This window comes from Apostichopus japonicus, chromosome 22 (genome assembly GCF_037975245.1).
Source record: "Apostichopus japonicus isolate 1M-3 chromosome 22, ASM3797524v1, whole genome shotgun sequence".
Classification (NCBI taxonomy): domain Eukaryota; kingdom Metazoa; phylum Echinodermata; class Holothuroidea; order Aspidochirotida; family Stichopodidae; genus Apostichopus; species Apostichopus japonicus.
In genome coordinates this window covers 25,661,103-25,673,248 of record NC_092582.1, presented here as the reverse complement: position 1 = coordinate 25,673,248, position 12,146 = coordinate 25,661,103, and the positions used below count along the sequence as shown (strand labels likewise).

Here is a 12,146-nt window from a genome sequence, read left to right as displayed (position 1 = left end):
GAACTTCAATAGGCCTGTACATGTTATGATATTCGTTGTAAATTGATTGTGCCATTAATAACATTGTCTGCAAAAAAAAACATTTTTACAGGTTGCACAAGATTATTCTTCCCCTGATGAAGTCTTCTCAAAATAGGTGGGCTGTGTGGAATGCAATGTATTTTCCATATAGTGGAGACTTACTCCACATCCATGACTTACTCCACATTCATCATATTCATACATTCATCTGCTGATGGTTCTCCAAAGTTTCATTCCCTACAGTATGTGTGGCAATTGTATTGAGGTATGATTTGTTCTTTGACATTCAACTCCAAAATTGGACCTAAGTTTTAAAGTTCCAGGTGCTAGAAACATAGACCAAATTGATTTTTTTCTTTTTGGAACTTGGTAGGCCATTATATAATCTGTTCTGGTGATGCAGAATTCATTCAGCAGATGGTTCAATTCCATCAACAGATATCATACAGCCATACAGTTTCCAAAAAGAAGGTCAAGTATTCGGCACCATCATGAGACTTGTAACAAAAGGAATTACAGGATTTTTCAATCGCAAAGCTCTCGTTGAATTTCCTCACATTGTCTACATAGGAATTTTCTTTGTGATACAGTAATCTAGCTTTCTAGTGTCAATCACTCTACATAGCAAATGCGAACAGTAGGGGTTATTTTAAAGTTATCATGACTTCATTATAGACCATCCACTGGTGTTCCAATAAAAGGCTCAAAATGAGTTGTTAGCTCGGCAGCTAACTTCAGATTAAACAACAACAAAAACTTTTTAAAGAAAATGTGTTTGGATGTTGCCATCTCAGACTTTGGAACTACTGGAACAGATAACTATTATAGAGAAGAATAGCTTTCAGCAAACTGGTTATCCACCATAAGCCATGTGTATGGAAATGTCTGTAGTTAGTGGACCTGAAGTTTCCCACCGGGATGCTCTGTAGGCTAGTGTAGGCCCATATGTTTAAACAAAAGAAATTTTTATTACACACATAGGCATACATTTCTCATCAGCGAAACAAATTGTTGAACTATGCAAATATTACAGCATGTTGGCATGGCTGAGCTAACATTGGATGATTTTGAGCACCTCTTGTAAAGCCAATGTGTTCATAAGCACCATTAGATGACTGGAAAAAAACCCGATATTTTCACTTGTATGTAATCCATTTGTGCTTAACTTTGCACCTAACCACCCCAGATAAAGTTATCATGAACAATGTTCATCTTGTATAGTGTTCTCCATAAATTCTCCCTTCGTATTTGCTATTCTGTGTTCCCCAGTTTTCCATTAAGGACATGCATTAGTCACTGAATCACATATTATCTGTCTAGTTTTTGTCCATTTTAGGGCACTGTACCACCCCAGAAGTGTTTAATACTGAAACTGGTAAATGGAAAGTGGTGGACACAGCATACATAAGCCTATGGAGAATTGGGGACAGCATAATGAACACATAAATTGGTGTCACTGTTCCTGTGGCTATGTAAAGGTCTTCTGTAATTTCTTTATATTCTTGAAAGGAAAAAGTTAATGAGTAAAATGTTTTGTGCAGTATAGAGGCCCGGTAAAGAAAGTAGATATGCATTGAGAGTGTTTCAAGTAAATCACTAATTCCAGGTGGGGTTCCTCTTAAAGGTGTACTTTATTGGCTAACTATGCTAGATATTCAAATATGGTCACCTTTGGTCAATATTCTTAAACTTTTTTTTTATTACAAACTTTGAGGGAAAATTCCTAACTGGGACATTTAGTCATCTTGTGTGTTCCTTAAAATTTCTGAGAACAGTTTGTATAGTAAAGACCTCCAGGAAAGTACTTTTGAAAACTTCTAGCAGTTATAGCATGCTAGAATTTGGGGCCTATACTGACTACCTTTAAAGCCAAAAGTTCGACTAATCTCTGTTCCAAAATACCCCCAAAAGTATGAACAAGTATTGTTATTCTATAGTGGCTGACACTGGGAACCACCACCTGCCAGTAAGCACTTTGTAGTACTTTAGGGTGGAGGTTGAGGGGCTGGAGGTATCTGACTAAAACTGAGAGGTGTTGCCAATTAGAAGCATAAACACAGTATGTCTTCTGGGAAACAATATTCTTGAAAGGATTACAAGCAAATCATTTAAAACAAAGAAGAAATGGAAAAATAGAGGCTTAACTTTAAACATGAAGGTAACCTATGGGTTTTCTCTCCTGACCAATGCAGTAAGTACAAGGCACCTTTCAGTATGTGAAATGATTGTGTTTATCCCATGGTTTTAATTTGTTCTATACTTCTAGAAATAATTAAAAATTCATTGAATTCAATGCATCATACTCATGGTTTCGTGGGCAATGACTTTGTTTAATACCCTGTAATAACAAGGACACCTTGAAGCAGGAGCCACGACAAAGCAAAAATATGAGAAATGATCTGCAGAAAGTTATGAACAGTTGTTAAGTTTGTTTTCTTAACTTCCTGAAATCTACGAAATATATTGTATTGCTTCCTAACTATTTGTTTATTTTACTACATTTTATTCATGAAGGCACCAATTCAATGCAAAGTGTGTTACTTGAAATGCCTCGACGATGGAAACAGTTGCTGACAACATCTGAAATACGGTGGTTTGGAGCACTCAGTGTTTCTGTGATCCAAGCATGTTGCAGCATTTGTTGAGTGAAATAGTGAACCATGGTTACTTGCACACATCCATTAAGAAAAGCGGAGGGGTGAGGTGGGGGAGGGTGGGTGGGCAGGTCGAGAGTTTCAGGTACACCAATCCATGGGCAACTTAATGTATAAATGCCTTTTACTATTATTATTATTATTCATCGTCATTCTTATTGTTGTTATTATTATTGTTGTTGTTGTTTTTACTATTATTACTTTTATTATGATTATCGTCATTGTCATCCTCATCATTCTTATTGCTATTATTATTTTTGTTGTTGTTGTTACTATTGTTATCATCATCATCATCATCATCATCATCATCATCATCATCATCATCATCATCATCATCATCATCATCATCATCATCATCATCATCATCATCATCATCATCATCATCATCATCATCATCATCATCATCATCATCATCATCATCATCATCATCATCATCATCATCATCATCATCATCATCATCATCATCATCATCATTCTTATTATTATTGTTGTTGTTACTATTATATTAATCGTCATTATCATCGTTATCATCATTATTACTATTTTTAAGTCTTCGGAGGGGGTGGAGTGGTATAGGTAACTGGGATTGTAATGACTTTTACAGTACATTTCAATCAAGTTTATTTCAAGCTCCTTATCACATCTTTTCTCTTACCCTATATATTCATATTTTGTGTACCTAGTGTATTTTTACATTTATACTATATTTTTGGTTTGAAATAAAAAGAATAAAATAGAAAAGTCTGAGTCATTGTATTTCAGTTGCTGTAGTTCTCTGGGGCATTATATCCAGAAAGAGGCCTCTTTTGATTCCTTGCCAAAGACTGAAGAAATCAATGCCATGGTGATTGTGTGGGTTCGTGTGTGTGTGCGCGCGTGTGTGTGTGCATGTGTGTATGAGACACTTTCTTGCAAAAACGATATCTCAACAATTGAAGCTTGTATGTAACTCATACTCTTCATATGGGTAACCCATATTAGGAAAAAGACTACTATTGTTTTTGGTGGAGGTCAAAGGTCATTTGAGGTCACCAGAGGTCAAACTAAAAAACCTCTTAAACTGCTTGTAAACACAATATCTTGTAGGAAGGGGTAACTTGGAAGGATTCATACTTAGTATGTAGATGGCCCATATTGTGTAGGAGATCCCTATTATATTGGACGCGGGTCAACAGTCATGTGAGGTCAGCAGATCTGAGGTGAAAGTCTGAAAATCTTGTGAGAAATTACTCTAAAAGTGAAATTGCGTTTATGTACAAACAAAGCACGTAGATTGCCTTTGGTGAGAACAAAATCGCTCTGGAATTTCATGCGTGTCAAATTTCCTTTGATGTCAAGAGAAGTAGTTTTCAGAAAACCCATTCTACGGTACCCAACATCGACCATACTGTCATCACATACATGTTTCTGCATTACGATCATGATGCACAAGCCTATATCATTTCGTCGTCCGGATCAGGCATCCGTACAAAACTGTCGCAACGAAACCGGTGTACGCTCTGCATTTCGCGTAAGTTGCTGAGTTTCCTGTAGGTTCTCTCTGGCCAGTATCTTTGTAGTAAGCAATAAGGTTTTGATATGTACTTGGTATGTCGATGATCCATATCAATTAAATAACCCTATTGTTTTGGTGAAGGTCAATACAGCCCAAACTGTGAATAACCTACAAACATGGTATATCCAAATCTCTAGTTGAAATCAAAGCCCTAACAAAATTTCTCCTATATGTGCAAGGAATCACTAAATCTTTAACTTTCTGGTTTCTTATTTGCTCATTACTAGGCTGCTCATTGCCCTTTTGTAAATGATGTTCTTATCCTTTAAGAAAAGTGAATAATAAAGAAAAATACCCCAGCAGCACGGCTAATAAATGAGCAGTGATGTAAGATGTTTGAATAGCTAACCACCGGACCAAAGTTCAGCAGGCTGATTCGAAATATACCAATAACAGATGAGAACAATTTGCGGAAGGAAGGAGTGCTTCTAAATAAAACTTCACATGATCAGCTATACACAATAATGCACATGTTTTGTAGCATATATAGTCCAATACACCTGTTTTCTCAACGGTATTCCGTAAGAGTGGGGGGGGTCTTTGAAGGGGGTGGGGGTCCGATCTTCTAATTTTATGGCTTAGTGGGTCACTAGTTCCCAAACATATTCGAGACGGATGCTCATACCATTTCTGGTTTAGAAGTTAAAAATGGTTAAAGTGCTAAACTGGCCATATTTTCAAACTGAGGCTAAAAATCGAAAGAAACTTGCAGAACTAATAGTTTCTATGGAAAACTTCCCCACCTTCCAAACGAGTGTGATAACGTCACAGAATCACAGGAGAATGGCATGTCCAAAATATTAAAGTCTTAAGAAAGTCAAAATCTTGGTTGGAACTAAAATTTATATGTGCGGCATTCAGTGGAAAGGATTTCGACTTCGAAAAGAATTTTCCAAACAATTATGGCGTTAACCCACACCCTATAGGTTTACCATTAGGATTAGCCTCATTAATTATGGTGTCTAAATGAAGAGGTCTATAGGAAGCTGAACCTCCGAATGCATATTATGGCAGACCGATGCTTTCACGTGATATCCATGTATAAGCTCATTGGAAGTTGCTCTCCATGTGAGGGCGCTTCATAAGAATATTTTCTAAGGCAAACCCCACAGCACTGGAAAGATCTGTGAACTTGAAACTTATAATTACCTTGAAAGCTAATTGCAAAGGTACGTTTTGTAAATTAAATCCCGATTTTCCCGTCTTTTAACTCCAAGCGGATGTGACGTAGTCGTGTACGTCAATAAGTCGGAAATGCAACATGCAATGGCATAATAATTTGTGGCGTATATACAGCATGACATTTTCTCTTACTTCTTAAGTTTCACATCTTTTCTTATACTTGAATAAAAGGCGGCATGTTAAAAAAGACATACAAAAATTTAAAAAATATAATAAAAAAATTACCAGAGGTCGGAGGCAATCGATATGACATTGAAAAACTGAGCTTTGTCTTTATTATTTAAATATAGAATTTCAAGCCAGTCGGGCAAAGTTTACATTGGCGCAAAATACCGCTCCACAATATAACGTCATAAAAATCGATAAAAATACTGTTTGTGATAGAATTTGACTCGCTGGGTCCATTGATGCAATGATCAGGACGATCAAATGCATTATTGTAGGGATTGAGAGGAGAATGAAAGGGTAGATAATTATGATATCATTCCGAGTCTATACAGCTAGGGGAGGCCAGTGGCGTAGCCAGAGGGAGCCATGTTTTTTCTTCTTCAAATTTGCTTTGTGCTACAGTCTTGCCCCCCCCCCCCCCAAATGAGATCCAGTGATGTATTCAAAATTATACTTCTTTTAACATTTTTTCGAGTTCTGATCACAAGTATTCATACCTCATGGCTCATGTTCATACTTCATGTAAGGTCAGAATTTGGTAATCAGACCGAGATATTATACATTTTGGGCCTTCATCATACCCACATACGGAGACCGTTGATCAATATCGTCCTACAGAATAAGCGCCAATAATTTGGCCAGTTGTATAACCGTTACAAACTAACGCTAGCAACCCATGTTTATTTTCAGCGACCAATGATGCCACTTGTGGAGAATTTTCACTGCACGTATAGGTCCTATAGGCCTAGTGAAACTTGTTTCTGTGGGAATCTGGGCATGTTGTGAATTAGAGTAGCTAATTTATTCACTGTATCCTTTTCATATTGTGCGGAATTATGCAGAAACCACGACGACTGTCTCCGCAATAGAGGTAAATTAAGTGAAAGTGTGTCATGTTCCACTGAACCATTAGATGTGTATTTGTGCAGACGAGGTGCCCGTTAATACATATATTTCTTGGTAATTCCTACCATCAACCCCTCTTAAGAAAAATCTTGCCCCCTAACAATTGAATGTTGGCTACGCCACAGTGGGAGGCCACGTTGACTTAGAACTTATGTTGTTGGTACAAGACCACAGATGGGACTCACTATTGTTTATAGTCTTGCCCGATTTAAAATGTCCCGTGATTAAATTTAAATGGCATGCAAATGTGGCCAAGGAACAAATAAATATTAGTAGAGGGCGCTCTTGTTAGCTTACATTTAGAGCTAATTTATGTTCTACTTACATTCAGAGCCATATATACCTTTTTGTTTACATTGATGTAAGATACATAACCTGTCATATTTCAAAGCTAGAAGCCTTAAAGTGTTGAGATTTTTCATCCTATCAGACCAACCTATGAGAGGTTATTGACCCCCCCCCCCACTCCCCTGTAGTATACTGCATGATGTTGGTGCGAGGAAGAGTTTTGCCTGACCATTGCCTTTTCCAAACTTAAATTATTCGGGCTGTTGTTAGCATTATAAGAGTGCTGTTGTAGGTGCAACTTTCCGAGTTTTCCCTACGAAAACACTTGGGTATGGGGGAGGGGGCAAAGTGGAAATGTTATAAAAAATCAGCCTCCCTAGAGAGATAGTCATGTTTTTTGTGGTAACATTAAACATGGACCCTCACACTTGCAAAGTCATTCACATCCAGTGTGAGGGTATGGCAGATAGGTGGGGGGGGGGCAGGGGAGACACACCCAAAATGTTCTGCTCAGTATCCCCGGGGGAGACACACCCAAAATGTTCTGCTCAGTATGTGCTGTAGACATGCTGACGGAGTTAGTGTGAAGGCTGGTTGCATGTGAGATAGTTGTCACAACATCAAATGATGTAGCATCACAGGCAATTGGGTTCATCTAATAATTTTAAATTATTTTATGCTAGAGAGCACCTTGACAACATTTCAGTCCCTTCCGTAATAATAAAAATGTCAAGAATGTGGATTTTTATCCATTTTATTCAACCAAATACCATTATCAATTGAGACTTGAGTTTATTGAAATCACCAAGTGGCAATGTCACCAGATTAAAGTATTGCCTTTATTCACCACAAATATGCTTTGATATCACTTGAATAACAAAACAAATCGCTGCTTTTTCCAGCAACTAGATCGTAAGTAGAAATAAGCAAGCACAAAGCACACATACTAATTTACATATGAAACACAACCAGCTATGGTATTTCCAAGATACATTTGGCATAGCAAGGTACTGTCAACCAGAATGAAAACATTTCATGGTTCCTGCTGCTGCTCATTGATTAACAGGGAACACTCCAAGTATGTAATGATGAAGCAAGATCAATAATTGCCTTACAAAGCCACACCTCCTCATAAATACACACGTTATCCATTGTAACACATATCGCCATGTGTAAGCTACCTATCAATAACACACTCACTTTTGATGGGACTGTGACTTATGGTTGTCTACTGTAGGTTTAACCCTGTGACCTCATTAATATTCATGATATGAGCACCAAAATCAATATTTTTATCAACAAATTATGGACCACCCACCAAATATAGCATTGATCAATCATAGCCCTTGTTGAGTTATCGTGCATAAAAACTTAAGTGTCACACACATACACATATACACACACCCACACCCACCTGATTACAAAGGTTCCTTTGCTTTCAGCAAGGAACCAAAACTACAAAATGCCGTACACAAAATGCACATAAATTTAAGTTAACTGTTGTGTTTGATCCAGGCACAATGCAACATGATATTTCTTGTTAATTAAACAAAGAGGTAATTGCATACTACCTTGACAGCAAAGAAATGTTAATTGACTGAAAAGACTGACTGAAACCACAGAATGCTTAACATACAATGGGTGGGCTCATTTACTGCAATTTTCAGAAAATAACATAATATGAACCCTGCTGAGGGATAACTATTTCATGCCACAACAAATACCTTTTCACAGTGAAAAGAACCTTTTTAGACTAAATAGATCTGTCAATAAATGTACAGAACATATATCACCTGTGATTTGCAAAGGGCATATTTCTATAGCGTTTTAATGTTAAGAATTGTTATTTATTTTAACATTGCTTACTAATTATTAGTCACTAGTATAAAATTCTTCTTGATTAACTGTATGATTAGGTGGCAGAAATATGATAATTATGATAGTAACTTGAGCAAATATACCTACAAACCTTTTCTGCCACACCCCCTTTTTTTATCATCACTGAACAACCATTCTAATTGTTATTCTGCTTGCATACAATGCTTTCTCAATTGACTTGAATTGTGATCAATCATAGTTATTTGGATCATTTGCTTGATCCTATGAAGTTTTACAGTACCTAAATGAGTAAACATCTAAGAATGTCTGCAAATGTAAAATACTAACTGTATCCAAGGACAGTATTTAACTTATCACAATATGATATTAAACAACTACATACACATAAACCTGCAAAACCAAGAAATATGCCTCCTCCCAACCCATTGCCTTCTCAGGTATGCACAGTATGCCTTCATTATTAGCAATCATGGCTGGTGAAAGACATAAAAATTGATAAAACTAGTAGAACATATAATTTTCAGTTGGAATGTCCAACCAAATCAGTCTCCATGTGATTACTGTCATGTCTTTCTGCTACTACTGCACTCATGAACCTTTCTCTATGAGGCTTCTTATGCCCTTCAGCATGTCTCTTGACATAAATAGAATGAAAAGATAAAAAGTTTCAACACAATATGCATGAAAATATGAGTGTGATGTCTGGTATTTTGTGTAGAGTATATTATTTTGTGTAGATGAACATTTCTAGTTGCCAGAGGAATGCTTGTGGTTGCAATTGTGACATTGCAGAGGAAATTGCATCCAACTTTCACAAAAATCCATCACAAAAAGAGTTTCCAGAGCACTTAAACAACCATAGATAAATGTAATACCACACTCAAGTTGTGAAATTTTAACCCTAAATTTATATAGCTTTTTTAATACTACTGATAAGTTACCAAGTGCTGTAAACTGGTCATATATACCAAAAGCATAGGCCTAGGAGGCGGGGGGCTGGGGGGCTGAAGCCCCCCCAACCAAAATTTTTGTGAAAATTCGGGCAATATGCTGAGAATTTTTCGGGCACTTACTGAAAGAAGAATAATTTGCAATGTGTGTTTCTTTTTTTTTGGTAAAAATTCGGGCAGTATGCTGAGAATTTTTCAGGCACCTACTGAAAGAAGAATAATTTGCAATGTGTTTTCCTTTTTTTTTGGTGAAAATTCGGGCAGTATGCAGAGAATTTTTCGGGCACTTACTGAAAGAAGAATAATTTGCAATGTGTTTTTCAATGGTTAAGCTGATATTATTATGAACATCTTAATGTGCATGTCGTATAGGCATTCATCGGTTAGTGGCATGTGATGTAATAACCGATGAATGTCTATATGATAGCACAGTAAGATGTTGTATGCGCGCGGGGCACGCAAAAAATTTTGGTTATATTTTTGGGGCAAGTCGTTACAGCCCCCCCCCCCAAATCAAATTAGGCTCCTACGCCTATGACCAAAAGATTGAGTGATTTGCAAACCCTGAAACTGGCATGTTGTATGATATGCTGCAGATTTCCTGTAAACAAGGCTCTACTTGATTCATAAATAAGTACTCGACCACATCGTGTGTCAACCTGAAAGAAATAGACATAATTTTTATAGAATTCCTAAATACAAACTGTAAATGATGACATCCTAGACTTAATAGTTCAATCTTTTGTCAAGCAATCCCACTTGCCTCAAACACAGGACTGCAGGGTTTAAAGTTGGTAAAGGATGGCTAAGCCAAAGGCTGTCATACAGTCCCAGTGCTATGAGGGGTTTTCACACCACCCATTCAGTAGTTACTTCAAAAAGGTACTGTAGAAAGATGAATAACAGATGGATAACAGCTAGATAGATTGACAGAGTGAAGATTCTGAGTCACAATAGTTCAAGTGGCATAGCTTGTTCGAGCTAAAAGTTACATTCCAATATGGGGGAGTCTTCCGAATATCCAGTTGCTCAGACTTACACCAGTATTTTACATACACTGTGCTTGATCTCCATTAACCAGGTGCTACTCCATTAAATATGGAATAACAACATTTTGCTCCAGTCTCCATTCATACAATATCATGATGGCAACTTCCATAGACCAGTCATGGAACCATGCAAAATATTTTGTGTGTCTTTGAGTGCAGCTTTACTTTCCTTTCCAATGTTTTTGGTTGTGCTTCTATACTGCTATAGTACTATCCTTTTTTATCAGCATGTTAACGATCATTGACATCTACTGTCAGGGTGTGTTGTCAGTAAACCATCTTTTGAAATTAAGGCCAGACTGGATAGTCATGCTTTTGAATGACATATGAAGTTCTCTTAGATCTCATGCTGATCACCTGCCACAATTTTATAAAAATAGCTCAACACCTTGTCCAAACAAGGATCTCAATCACTGCAGTTTACAAAGTCATTACAAACTGAGGGCTTCCAATTTCATCCACAAAAGTCCATGAAATACGTACAGTATAGCCTAGTGCTCAAGAACATGTGGAGTGAGTACTTGGTAATAATATTATATTTTCCAAAATTGCAGACAATACGCTGCACATTGTTATACAGTGTACAAAGGACAAACAATGGGGCATTAGACATATTGTGAATCGCCTTTGGGTAAGCACGACACCCCTCCCCTTGGATCTACCAGTACAAAGCTAAGTATTGATCCTAGGCCCTAGGGTACTAATAATTATTAAAATACCAGAGTGAATTGCCGTGCATGACACTGGCAGTACAGTTTGCAGGCCTAAGTAAGGCTAACACAGTTACATTCCTAAAATACAGTTACGCCTAGTATGCTAGTAGTAGTACTAGTAGAAATACAGTAGTTAATACTATGCCTACTACTAGTTATAGGTAGGCTATATCGAAATTCGGACTTCTCCATCACTTCCAAAGCGCCCGAATCGACCGCTCGCCATTTCTCTATTTCTATGCTCCTTCAACTTGACTATACACGCTTGAAGTCGGGCTGGAAGTCGCCATTTTTCTCGTATACGCTTTGCACTTTGTTTACATCTATGGGCGCAGACATCTTGATTTGGGGTGCTTGGCAGCGATTGGCTGAAACCCCAAACCTTCTTTAAGATCTATTTTGATTGGTGCTAACATACTGTGACACCGTCACCCTCCTTTGTTCGTCGGCAACGTCATGTAACAGCAAATTGGAACTGTAAATACACCATATACATAACCCAAAAGAGAAGTGATAATCATATTGTACAATTGTATTGATTGATCATAGCATATTTTGGGCGACTGAGAAAATCTTGAAGTAAGAAGGCTCAACTAAAGTGCGGCTAGTATAAATACTAAGGTAGGGCATGTTTGCATTACATGTAGCATGGTGGGCTCATAATTGACGCACTTAATATCATCAACGATGTCTATCAAGGAAAAATCCAAATCACTCAACTGTATGTGTTTTTCATATGTGTAGTTCGTCAGAAATGTTATGATCCCAAAATATTTAAGGTTCTGTGCTTATGCACCATACAATTGAGCAGAATTTGACCA

General features: G+C 37.3%; 2 long non-coding RNA genes across 2 annotated transcripts in view; both read right to left on the bottom strand.

The window, feature by feature from the left end:
• The window catches only part of LOC139963705 (uncharacterized), a 113,801-nt gene that overhangs the window by 19,135 nt on the left and 82,520 nt on the right, over nucleotides 1-12,146 (bottom strand). The gene's annotated exons all lie outside the window — the stretch shown is intronic.
• On the bottom strand, nucleotides 8,169-11,767 carry LOC139963823 (uncharacterized). The gene is made up of 2 exons (XR_011791765.1): nucleotides 10,327-11,767; nucleotides 8,169-10,222 (listed from the first exon to the last, which is right to left on the bottom strand). It is a non-coding gene; the product is annotated as an uncharacterized lncRNA (long non-coding RNA).